Raw genomic sequence first — 12,308 nt, forward strand, 5'->3', positions numbered from 1 at the left:
TTTTCAAACTGGAGTCAAGCTGTGAAGTGTTGGTTGGAGATGGGTTGTGGGGGTACTAGGGTTAAGTTTCTGTTTATTGAACCTGCAGTAGAACTCGTTCAGGTCATTGGTCCGCTGATGATTGTCCAAGGAGCAAGGGGGTTTCCTCTTGTAGCTTGTGATTTCTTGCAAGCCCTTCCACACTGAAGAAGAGTCATTTGCTGAGAACTTGCTCCATAACCTCTCAGAGTACCTTTCCTTGGCAGCTCTGATTCCTCTTCTCAGCTTTACTTGGCCTGCCTGCAGAGGTCTGCATCCCCAATCTGGTTGGATTTACACCTGCAAGCATCAAAATGCCTAAAGTCAAGTCAACGCCTTGTAAAAAACTGAACGATTTGGTGAGAGTGTACGGGACTGATATATTCTCTACAGCCAACTGTGTGCTGTTTTGCAAAGCATGTGAGAAAACAGTGAATCACGAGAAGAAATATTTCATCTCCCAGCATGTACAGACAGCTAAACACAAGTCAGCGGCAGAGAAACTGAAGTTAGGATATACGCAAGCTTGTCTCATCACACCATTTACTGCTGGCTCCAGTTGCTAATCTGAGTTTTCGAGTGATCTGTGCAACGTATTCATTGATGCTGGAATTCCACTGTGGAAACTGGAAAACAAATCTCTCAGAGATTTTTTAGGGAAATACACAGAGGAACATATACCAAGCGAGTCATCATTACGGAAAAATTATGTTGTGCAGAAAATTAGAGATTAAGTTGCATGCAAATTAGAGATGAAGTTGCAACAAAATATGGATCTCAATAGACGAGACAGCTGATGCTGTGGGGAGATATGTTGCCAATGTGGTCATCGGTACACTGGAGGCAGGTCAACCATCAAAGGAGTATTTCTTGACATTGGAAATATTGGAGAAGTCAAAGAGCTCAACTATTGCTTAGTTGTTTACATCTTCACTTGCTGTAATTTGTACTTAAAGTTCCTTGCGATGTAGGTAAAGACATCCAGGAAAATGTGAGAGGGGGATTTTAGCAAACGAAGATCTTGAAGAAATATAAAACATAGCTAAAATTCTCAAAGGTAGTTGTAATGCACAAGATACCAACATGAATATAGAGTTTGTAGCTTGTTTCAGGTATGCACCAGTGACCTCAGCAGGGGTAGAAAGAAGTTTTTCACAACTGAAACATATTCTGCCTGACAAACGGCATAGTTTAACACCAGATAATTTGAAAAAAATGCAAGTAATTATGTGCAACCAGGCAACTTTGGCCATTTAATGTAGTATATGATCATTTTAAACCATATTTTGGTGGTTGAAATAAATGCCTTGGTATGCCCTTTTTTGTCAATAATTGCCTTTTTTCGTGCCTTTTCGTAATTTTATTATGCCTTTTTGCCTGCATATTTCAGAGATTTTTAGTGCCTAAACAGCATGGCTCCAGTAATCACATATTGTCTTTCTGCTGACTGGTTAGCAAGCAACAATAGCTTTTCACTGTAGGTCAGTGCACGTGACAATAAACTAAACTAACTAATGCAAAAACAACCAATAATAGTGCAAGGACAAAAACAATGCCCCCAAGTCTATTGGAATCATTTAATGCAGAAAATGAATCATTTATTGCTGTGACAGAATCAATTAGTGCCTTGGGAGCACCATTCAGTCCAATGGTTGAATCATTCAGCGAAGTGAGTTATTGAGTGCAGTAACAGTAGCATTCATTGCAGTGACAGAATGACCAATGCAATGACAAAATCATTCAATGGTTCGATGGATTTATTCAGAGCAGTGAGAGAATCATTCAGAGCAATGATAGGTTTGTTGAATGCAATGATGTTAACATTCAGAGGTGTGATAAAATTGCTCAATTCAACCATACAGTCAGTCCATCCCATGTGTAGGAAGGAATTGCAGATGCTGGTTTACATCGAAGATAGACACAAAATGCTGGAGTAACTCAGGTAGCATCTTTGGAGAGAAGGAATGGGTGACATTTCCGGTCGAGACCCTTCTCCAGACTCCACATCCCATGATAGCTTCAACCAATTCAGTAATATAATTTGGTGTTAATGATTATATCTCCACGCTGAACAGGTTTAAATGCACATGAAAAAATCAACTAATTCATTGGCATAATCATTTAATTCCCTGCTCTACTCACTCTCTACCCATGACTATGTAGCTGGACACAGTTTAGATCCATCTTTAAAAATGCTGACAACACCACCATTGATGGATGAATTGTGTCGGAATATAGGAGGGGAATCGAGCGTCTATAGGAGGGGAACCGCTGCACCATTGAGAGCATCCTTACCAACTGCATCACAGTATGGTATGGCAACTGCTCTGTCTCCGACCGGAAGGCACTGCAGAGGGTGGTGAAAATTGCCCAACGCATCACCGGTTCCACGCTCCCCTCCATTGAGTCTGTCCAAAGCAAGCGCTGTCTGCGGAGGGCGCTCAGCATCGCCAAGGACTGCTCTCACCCCAACCATGGACTGTTTACCCTCCTACCATCCGGGAGGCGCTACAGGTCTCTCCGTTGCCGAACCAGCAGGTCGAGGAACAGCTTCTTTCCGGCGGCTGTCACTCTACTAAACAACGTACCTCGGTGACTGCCAATCACCCCCCCCCCCGGACACTTATTATTTATTTTTTATTCAAATCGTTTGCTATGTCGCTCTTCAAGGGAGATGCTAAATGCATTTCGTTGTCTCTGTACTGTACACTGACAATGACAATTAAAATTGAATCTGAATCTGAATCTGAATCTGAGTCTAATTGAATGGTGCCACAACAACAATCTGCTCTTAACATCAGTAAAAAACCAAGGAACTGATTGTTCACTTTAGAAGAGGAAGGCCGTGAATCCACAAACTGTCTTCATCGATGAATCAGTGGAGAGAGTCAACAACGTCATTCACGGGCATTCATATTTCTGAAGATCTGCCCTGGACCCTGCATATTGATGCAGTCTTAAAGAAAGCCCATCAACACCTCGACTTCCTTAGAGGATTGCGAGATTCGCTTTATCGATGAATACTCTCTGCACATCTACTGGTGTACGGCAGAGAGCATATTGACTGGTTGCTTCATGATCTGGTTTGGCAACTCAGATGCCCAGGAATTAAGGAGATTACAAAGGATGGTGAACATCGCCAGGTCCATTACAGGTACTGACCTCTATCGAAGAGATCTAGAATCTCTGAAAGGTAGCCAGAATCATCAAAGATCCACACCACCCTGGCATTGCTCTCGTTTCACTCCTGCCAGTGGGAATAACGTTTACAAGCCCCAAAACTGTAAAGTCCAGGTTCAGGAACAGCTTCTTCCCAACAACCATCAGGCTTTTGGACACCATGAATTCCAACTAAACTCCGAACTGCAAACTGCTTCGGTTGCACTAGGGACTTTGGTCATTGTTTTGTTTTTGCACTACTTTGGGCTTTTTATTTACTGAACTTAAAAAAATGTATTATCTTATATATTGAGTACTGTGTTTACAACCTGTTCTGCTGCTGCTGCCATTGTTCCATTCCAGTACATATGACAGTAAAACACTCTTGATTCGTGATTCTCGATGGAGTGATAGGTTTGTTCAATTTAGTAATGGAATCATTCCAAATGGTCTTTGAGAACTTAACTATACATAGATATATAGACGATAGGTGCAGGGGTAGGCCATTCGACCCTTCGATGTGATCATGGCTGATCATCCACAATCAGTAACACCTGTTCCTGCCTTCTCCCCATATCTCTTCATTCTGCTAGACCTAAGAGCCCTTGTAACAGTCAAAAGCATGTTTCAATATTTGTAAATGTCTCTGATAGAAATATTGAATAAAAGTTGAAATAGATTTAAAGTGGTAATAAATGTAACTTGAAATGTATTAAATTGTTGTAAATTAATTGCAAGCCCACGAGAAGAGTGACTAAAAAATCTATCTAAACAGCTTTTTAATGGAAGTTAATAATTGTAATCAAATGCATAGCTCCACTGTTTGTGACAGACATGCTTAAGGGCAGGATGTAAGGGCAGAACCTGGGCTCAATATGAGGCAGAAAGCCATGCAGAAACTCTGGAAAGGGAAACAGAGTCAACGTTTAAGGTTAAAGACTCTTTGTCAACACCTTTAATCTTAAAACCTTAAAAAAAAAGTGCTTGAGAGAGCAGAGACATGGGCCTCGCATTGACCAGTACTTCTTACGAAGCAACCAGTCAAATCAGTCGAGTGAAGCACAGCGACGGGACTCAAACCAAAGTTCGCAGAGCATCAGCACCCATGTCACTGAAGAGGGTGATACAAGCACAGAAATGCCGGTGGAAAAGCCCACGCAACAACTACAAAGACCTCCATTGGAGGGAAAGATCAAAGGGCACAAACCTGGAGTGAAATGGTCCAAAGCTGTTGAAAAGAAAGAGTGGGAGACTGTCAACAGTGACCTTATACATATCTTGCAGCAACAAGCGGGCACAGCAGTGGAAAAGCTTGAAAGGATGGGCAACACAATCTACAGCTACAGAGAAGAACAGTTTGGGGTGAGTAAAGGGAGAGGTGGAAAGAAATTACCAACACCAATCAAGTCCAGGAGGCAGCAGGAGATCGAGAGGCTAATCAGAGAGAGGAGACAGTTGAAAAAGCAATGGAAAAAAGCAACTGACACAGAGAGAGAAGGTATCATGCTACTCCAAGAGGACATCAAGAGCCAATTGGCAACCTTGCGAAAAGCAGAGAACTTGAGGAAACTTGGCAAGAAGAAAGAACACACAAGAACACGGTTCTACAAAGACCCTTTCAAGTTCATCAAAGACCTCTTCGCAAAGGAAAAAAGTGGAACTTTGAAAACATCAAAACGGGAATTGGAGGAACACCTGGAAAAGGCCCACCAAGACAAGAAAAGGCATGAGCAGTTAGTCATCCCACATGACATCCCGACTATTCAACCACCTGAATTTAACCTGGACACCAGCCCTCCGAGATGGAAAGAGATAGAGAACACTGATCGGCGAGCAAGAGCAGCATCAGCTCCGGGGCCAAACGTAGTACCATGCAAGCTCTACAAGAACGCACCGGATGTGTTACGCTTTCTATGGAAGCTCATGAGGGTGGTGTGGAAGAAGCAAACAATACCTAAGGCGTGGCGAAGGGCCGGCGGCGTGCTAATACCTAAAGAAAAGGATGCGTCAGACATCAGCCAATTCCGGCCAATATGTCTCCTCAACGTCGAGGGAAAAATCTTTTTCAGCATTGTATCACAAAGGCTGTCCACCTATCTGGTAACAAACAAGTACATTGATACATCTGTACAGAAAGCAGGAATTCCAGGATTTTCGGGCTGCTCGGAGCATACAAGCATGATCTGGCACCAGATCCAAGCAGCTAAGAAGGACAAGAGAAACCTACATGTGATCTTCCTCGATCTGGCCAATGCATTTGGTTCAGTTCCCCATGAACTCCTTTGGGAATCTTTTGCCTTTTTCCATGTACCAGGGCTCATCACCACACTGGTCAAGAGCTATTTCCAAGACCTGCAGCTGTGCTTCACAACAGCTGACTTCAGTACAACATGGCAGCGCTTGGAAGTAGGCATCATGGCAGGCTGCACAGTCTCACCCTTGGCCTTTACAATGGCCATGGAAGTCATCATCAGGGCCTCAAAATGGGTGGTGGGCGGTGAACGAACCAGGGCTGGGCTCCGTCTGCCACCCATCGGGGCATACATGGACGACATGACAACACTAACCACTACTGCAGCATGCACCAAGCGGCTACTTGGAAAGCTGCAGGAGAACATCAAGTGGGCCCGAATGAAAATCAAACCAAGTAAATATCGAAGCATCTCCATAGTCAAGGGGGTGCTTAGAGACACAAGTACTGCATCGGTGACGACCCAATATCAACAGTGTCTGAGTAGGCAGTTAAAAGCCTGGGCAGATGGTACAACGCAAGTCTCAAGGACAAAGAGCAGGTGCAACAACTAAGGCAAGAAATTGTCAACGGCCTGGACAACATCAATCAGACCCTACTGCCTGGGAAACTGAAGCTCTGGTGCCTACAGTTTGTACTCCTTCCTCGGACAATGTGGCCACTGACCATTTATGAAGCCCCAATAACAACTGTGGAGAAGATGGAGCGAACCATAACTTCATACGCGAAGAAATGGCTCGGGGTCCCACGATGTCTAACTAACATCGGCCTATATGGCAAAGGGGTCCTGGAACTACCTCTCACTAGTCTAACAGAGGAATACAAGTGTTCTAAAGTAAGACTCCAGATGACACTGAGGGACTCTAGAGACAAGACCATCAGTGCTGTTGTGCCGCCCCTAGTAACTGGCCGGAAGTGGACACCATCTGATGCAGTACAGCAAGCTTCATCAGCCCTGAGGCACAAAGACACCGTGGGGCAAGTCCAGCAGGGAAGAGGAAGCTTTGGCCTTACGACAAGTAAACCAACTTGGCGAAAGGCCACAACATCAGAGCGGAGGACATTGGTGGTCGAGGAGGTGCGGTGACAGGAGGAGGCCGCAAGAAGTGCAAAGGCGGTCTCTCTTGCCAAACAGGGGCAATGGATGCAGTGGGAAGGTGTGGAGCGGAGGAAGATCAGCTGGAAAGAACTATGGGAAATGGAAGCAAGCAAGATCAGCTTCATCATCAGAGCGACTTATGATGTGCTTCCAACACCAAAGAACCTCCATCAGTGGTACGGCGAGGATCCAACCTGTGCCCTCTGCCCAACTCCAGCGACCCTCAAACACATCATGGTCGGCTGCAAGACCAGCCTCACGCAAGGGAGATACACGTGGCGGCATAATCAGGTACTAAAAAGCCTGGCATCAGCCCTTGAGTACAGGCGGTGTGCGACCAACTCCTTGCCTCCGAGAGCAAGCAACCCCCCCCCCCCCCCCCCCACCCCACCCCCTCCAAAGGGTAACAACCTATGTCCAAGATGGGCAGAAAACATCTAAACATCCTTCCACCAGATCAGAAGAAGGAAACCTATGCAGGGCCCGTGACTGGAGGATGCTGGCAGACATCGGCCGACAACTAATTTTTCCACCTGAAATTGCTTCCACCAACCTCAGGCCAGACTTGGTGTTCTGGTCCCCTTCAGAAGACTGCTTACATCATAGAGCTCGCAGTTCCATGGGAGAACTCTGTTGAGGAGTCCTATGAGCATAAGAAGCTGTGCTACGCAGAGCTTGCAGCAGAGGCAACGCAGCGTGGCTGGAACACCAAAGTCTATCCAGTTGAAGTGGGATGCAGAGGATTTGTTGCGTCATTACCTTCAGACTGCTGAAGGAGCTTGGAATCCACGGTCAGACTCTGCGGAAGACCATAAGATCACTCTCAGAGGCGGCTGAAAGAAGCAGCCGGTGGATTTGGCTCAAGCGGAAAGACTCATGCTGGGCCCCAAGTACGTCAGGGTGAATCTTTGGGACGGTTTGACACGGGACACGCGCTGAGGGCTGATCATCCTGCAGCGGGCCGCCCTTGTGGAGGGTGTATAGTGTTAAAAGGCCGAAACACCCAGTGATGCAAGGGTACACTACTGATGATGTGTCCTGTGCCCAACTATCCTGAAGGTTACCCAGGAACAAGATATACGTATCCCCCCGTACATCAATGAGAAATAATTTTATTCACTTTTCATTTTTAATACAGTACAATTAATAAACAAAATTGTGTTTTATATCTATAAACACTTAGGTTGAAGTTTTAATCTTTTTTGGGCTGGAAAGCAAAATTGTTATGCTTTGTTTTCCAACGCATTGCACATTCTGAATTTTTGCATATGTTTTCCAAATATTCTGCTTTAATTTTGTACCATTTCTCCGACAGTTCAGCCTATCTCTGACCGAAGTTAAGTCATTTGCCAAACAATCTGAAAATAAATGTGGTCTTTATTTAAAATTATGTTTTACATTTTCTGTTGAACTCTTGTTGAACAAACCTATCCCTTTCCCCTTGATTTATTTCCCAGTTTTTTTCAGTCTGAATTTGCATGTACCTTTAAGAGTCAAACATGTTTTTCTAAATGAACTGACGTATTTTTCTTCGGTGCTGGCTCATATTTTCGACTGCTTTGCAAGAGTTCCTCTGGCTATGGAAGTGATTACATTATATGGCAGCTGTCGCTGTTTCAAGATATTGACAATCGTAAGAGAAATGTCTTTTACTTTAGTGATACTCTTTATTTTAAGACTTTTGTTTTCTTTGGCAAGCATGCTTACTTTATTCCATGTTATTAACAAATAAATGAACATGATGCTTTCAATCCTCCTCTTGTTATTTCTGATAATCATTTCAAATAGAATACTTGGGGAAACAAAGGAATGAAAGTGTAACTAATAAATGCTGGATTGTGTTACTGCTCCAAGCTAAACTGTTCGTTTTTCAAAGACCACATGTGGTATTCTGAGGAAATGTGAGATAATCAAGTGACTTCTTAACCAAAATGATCATATTTCAAAAGCAAAGATCCTGATTTGATTTGTAAGTCTTCCACTCTTACATATGTGACACATTTGTATTCACAAATGGTGAGAAATATAAGTGCCAATGTACAATGTAACCGATGGACAATGAAAATGCATTTGCCTACAGTTATAGAGATTTGCTGTCATTAATCAAGTTTTTGAAACTTAATTTTAGTTACATTAAAAGATTTAGCTCCCATAGACTTAACATGATTTCCTCTTAATAGGTACTGTTAGCATTTAGTTTCAAGGTTGATTTTATCTCCGTATCAAAATTCACGTTTTCAGACTAACTTCAAATGATCAAGATGCGACCTAATTTATTTCATTTTTTTCTAGACGTGGCAATAATATCCTATGATGAAAACTAGTGCCCACAGGAGCTTATTCTTTGTGCAGAGGGATGATAGAGATGCTCCGGTGCTGCAGGCAGGAGCCCTGGCTGGCTGTTGAGAGTGATGTCCCTTTTAGGATCTGGGTGCAGTTTCTGAATGCCTGAGGTTTGTGAAAAATTCAAAGCAGCCAAAGACCTGTGGCCATTCTGGCTGTTCCTCTGGACTGAAGGAAAAGCAGATGAAGTATTTTCTCCTTGGGAGTGGAGTTTGGTGGCTTACCCATTGTAGCGGTGATTAACAAATGGGGATGTGCCAACAAGTAGCAGCGGTAACTTGAAATGATGTTGAGAGCAGAAATCTGAGGATGTCAATGACCCCTGGTTTCTAGAGGCACAGCAGTCAACGTATTATGTTAGGTGATGGGATACAAGAAATGTGTGAACGTTGGCCATTTATAGAGCACAGGTTAGGGGCATTGACCCATTTTAGTTAAGCATATTTGAGACAAATTAAAGTTACATCATAATTTCCACTTGAACACAAATACAAAACTTTATTTATCCCAGGATGGAAATTGATCTGCCAATAGTCATAAAATACAAGATACATGAAATTAATGTGAAAAGTGGAAAGTCCAGGATTGGGGATGTGCAAGGATTGGGGAGGCGGGCGTGGTGGTGGTGGTGGGGGGGAGGATCAGGGGAGACGGTCTACCCCATGAAAGAAGGGGGAGGGGTTGTACTGTTTAATAGCCACAGGGAAAAAGGATCTCCTATGGCGTTCTGTGCTGCATCTTAGTGGAACCAGTCTGTTGCTGAAGGTGCTCCTCAGGTTGACCAGTGTATCATCAATTATTCATATTTAAAAATTATGATTAATGCTAGTGCTGCAGAGAGTTCTGTAGATTTTACTCCAATATTTAAAGATGTGATTTCATACATGAAGCTTTGTTTCGGTAGTTTTCCTTTTTGATTTAAATTTTACATTTCCTTTTCCTGCTAAATTGTATCTTGATGGCTGATTCCATGATGCCTTTCAGAGATTGTTCATTTATTTCCACTCTGCATTCACCTTGAATTTAACATCTTAATAACTTTGAATTAGAACAAAGTTATTTGTTAAAGGGCAAATTAAGTTAGGTGCATATTCAAGCTTATGTTTTGGCTCAGCCAGTGAATGCAGTTTTGTGCAGGTCAGGCAGCATCACTGGAGAAAAGGAATGGGTGATGTTTCGGATCGAGACCCTTCTTCAGACTCGACCTGAAAAGTCACCCATTCCTTCTCTCCGGCGATGTTGTCTGTCCTGCTGAGTTACTCCAGCATTTTGTGTCATTTTTTGGTGTAAACCAGCATCTGCAGTTCCTTCCTACACAATAAATCACACTGTTTGCACTATCCTTATCTCACACTTTCTGTCTTTTCATCTCTGCCGTTTGTCCAACCATCTCTCTTCCATCTCTTTTCCTCCCCTTCCACAATCAGTCTCGAGAATGATCCCAACCAGAATCATCCCCTATCTATCACCGACCTGATGTGGTGAGTTACTCTAGCACTTTGTATCTTTTTTGGTAAACCAGCATCTGCAATGCCTTGTATTTCCAGTCAACGCAAGTCCAGTAAGTGAAAGATAATGCAGTGGTTTTTAACTGGGAGAATTCAACGTTCATGCCATCAGGACGCAAGCAACGCAGGCGGAATATGAAGTGCTGTTCACTCTGGCAAGTGAAAGATAACTGTTCAATTTTTTTTGGTGTGTACAATAGGCTGGAATATCACTGTTGCTGAGAGTTTTAGAACTGGAGACTCATCACGAGCAAATGTGTGGAATATTTAGATTGAATTCTGTCAAAAGGTAGGTCATCTATCTTCTATAACACTTAAGGTCATATGTCTTAAGTGATAGGACTAGAATTAGGCCTTTCGGCCCATCAAATTTGCTCCGCCTTTCAATCATGGCTGATCTATATGTCCCTCCTAACCTCATGCTCCTGTCTTCTCCCCATAACCTCTGACATCTGTACTAATCAAGAGCCTATCTATCTCTGCCTTAAAAGTATCCACTGACTTGGAACCACAGCCTTCTGTGGCAAAAAATTCCACAGATTAACCACGCTCTGACTAAAGAAAGTTCTCCTCACCTCCTTCCTGAAAGAGCGTCCCTTAATTCTGAGGCTATGTTCTCTATTCCTAGACTTTCCCACCAGTGGAAAAATCCTCTCCACATCCACTCTATCCAAGCCTTTCAATATTCTGTACGTTTCAATGAGGTTCCCCCGCTCATTCTCCTAAACTCCAGCAAGTACAGGCCCACAAATGCATATCATAGGTTAACCTACTCATTCCTGGGATCATTCTTGTAAATTAGCTTCACTCCAGGCTGATGAATATAGAAGCAAAGAACTGCAGACGCTGGTTTACAAAAAAAAAGACACAAAGTGGTGGAGTAAAACTGTGGGTCAGGCAACATCACTGATGTATATAAGATGCAGAATGCCTCTTACAAATAATACCATCATCTCTTTACTGGGGTTGAGGAAAGAGTGTTCACGTCGCAACCTTGTTTCCACCAATCTTTCCACCAATACGCACAAGAAGCACAACAAACATAAGAAGTGCAAGACGCAATTATATGCAGATGCCGAGAAGTGTGTTCAGCTCCGGCTGAACAATTTCTAATCTAGTGATGTGGACTCGATAAGAAGATCCCCTCACTGGGCAATGGTAATGCTTAAGTTCCAAATGATGACAATTAAGGTTGCATGTTGCATTATTTTTGTTACTATCTTTGAGATTTTGCACTATGCCTCTCATAGATCAGATTCAAATACTAAAGGGCCTGTCCCACTTAGGTGATTTTCAGGTGACTGCCGGCGACTGTCAAGTCGTTACAGGTTGCTGAAAAACCAGCGACTGGAACGGCGACTGGAACGATGACAGTCAGAGTGGAACACACACACATACACAAATCACTTCCTTCACCGGCCAGGCGTGGGACAGGGCAAGTGCGGGGAGCGCTGTCTGAGTGAAATTCACATGGTGCAAACCCAATGTGATACAGACACACAGCATGATGAACAGGAAGGTTGGCGTTGTAATTAAGATGGTGAAAGCACAGTGTACGGGAACGGTCACTTAAGTACTTCAAAAGAGAATGGGAGATGGGGTGGGGAGACGGAATGGAGACAAATTTTAAGAAGCCAGAGATACATGGCTGTGAAACTCAATGGACATTAACATTACCGGTCGGTTATCCTTGGTTCTGAAAACGTTTATTTTCCCAATGAGCCAATGAAATTCACCGGTCAGCACCGGCAACAACCTACGGACAACCTATGACAACCTACACCTTCCTGACGACCAGAATGATGCCGTGACTAGTTACGAGAATGCGGGAACTACTCATCATCGTGCAGGCGTCACCCCTGCAACCTGCAGCAAACATGTGGTGACCTTGTGGTGACCTCATAGTCTCCTGTAGTAGCCTAAAAAGTCG

This window comes from Leucoraja erinacea, chromosome 1 (genome assembly GCF_028641065.1).
Source record: "Leucoraja erinacea ecotype New England chromosome 1, Leri_hhj_1, whole genome shotgun sequence".
Lineage (NCBI taxonomy): Eukaryota > Metazoa > Chordata > Chondrichthyes > Rajiformes > Rajidae > Leucoraja > Leucoraja erinaceus.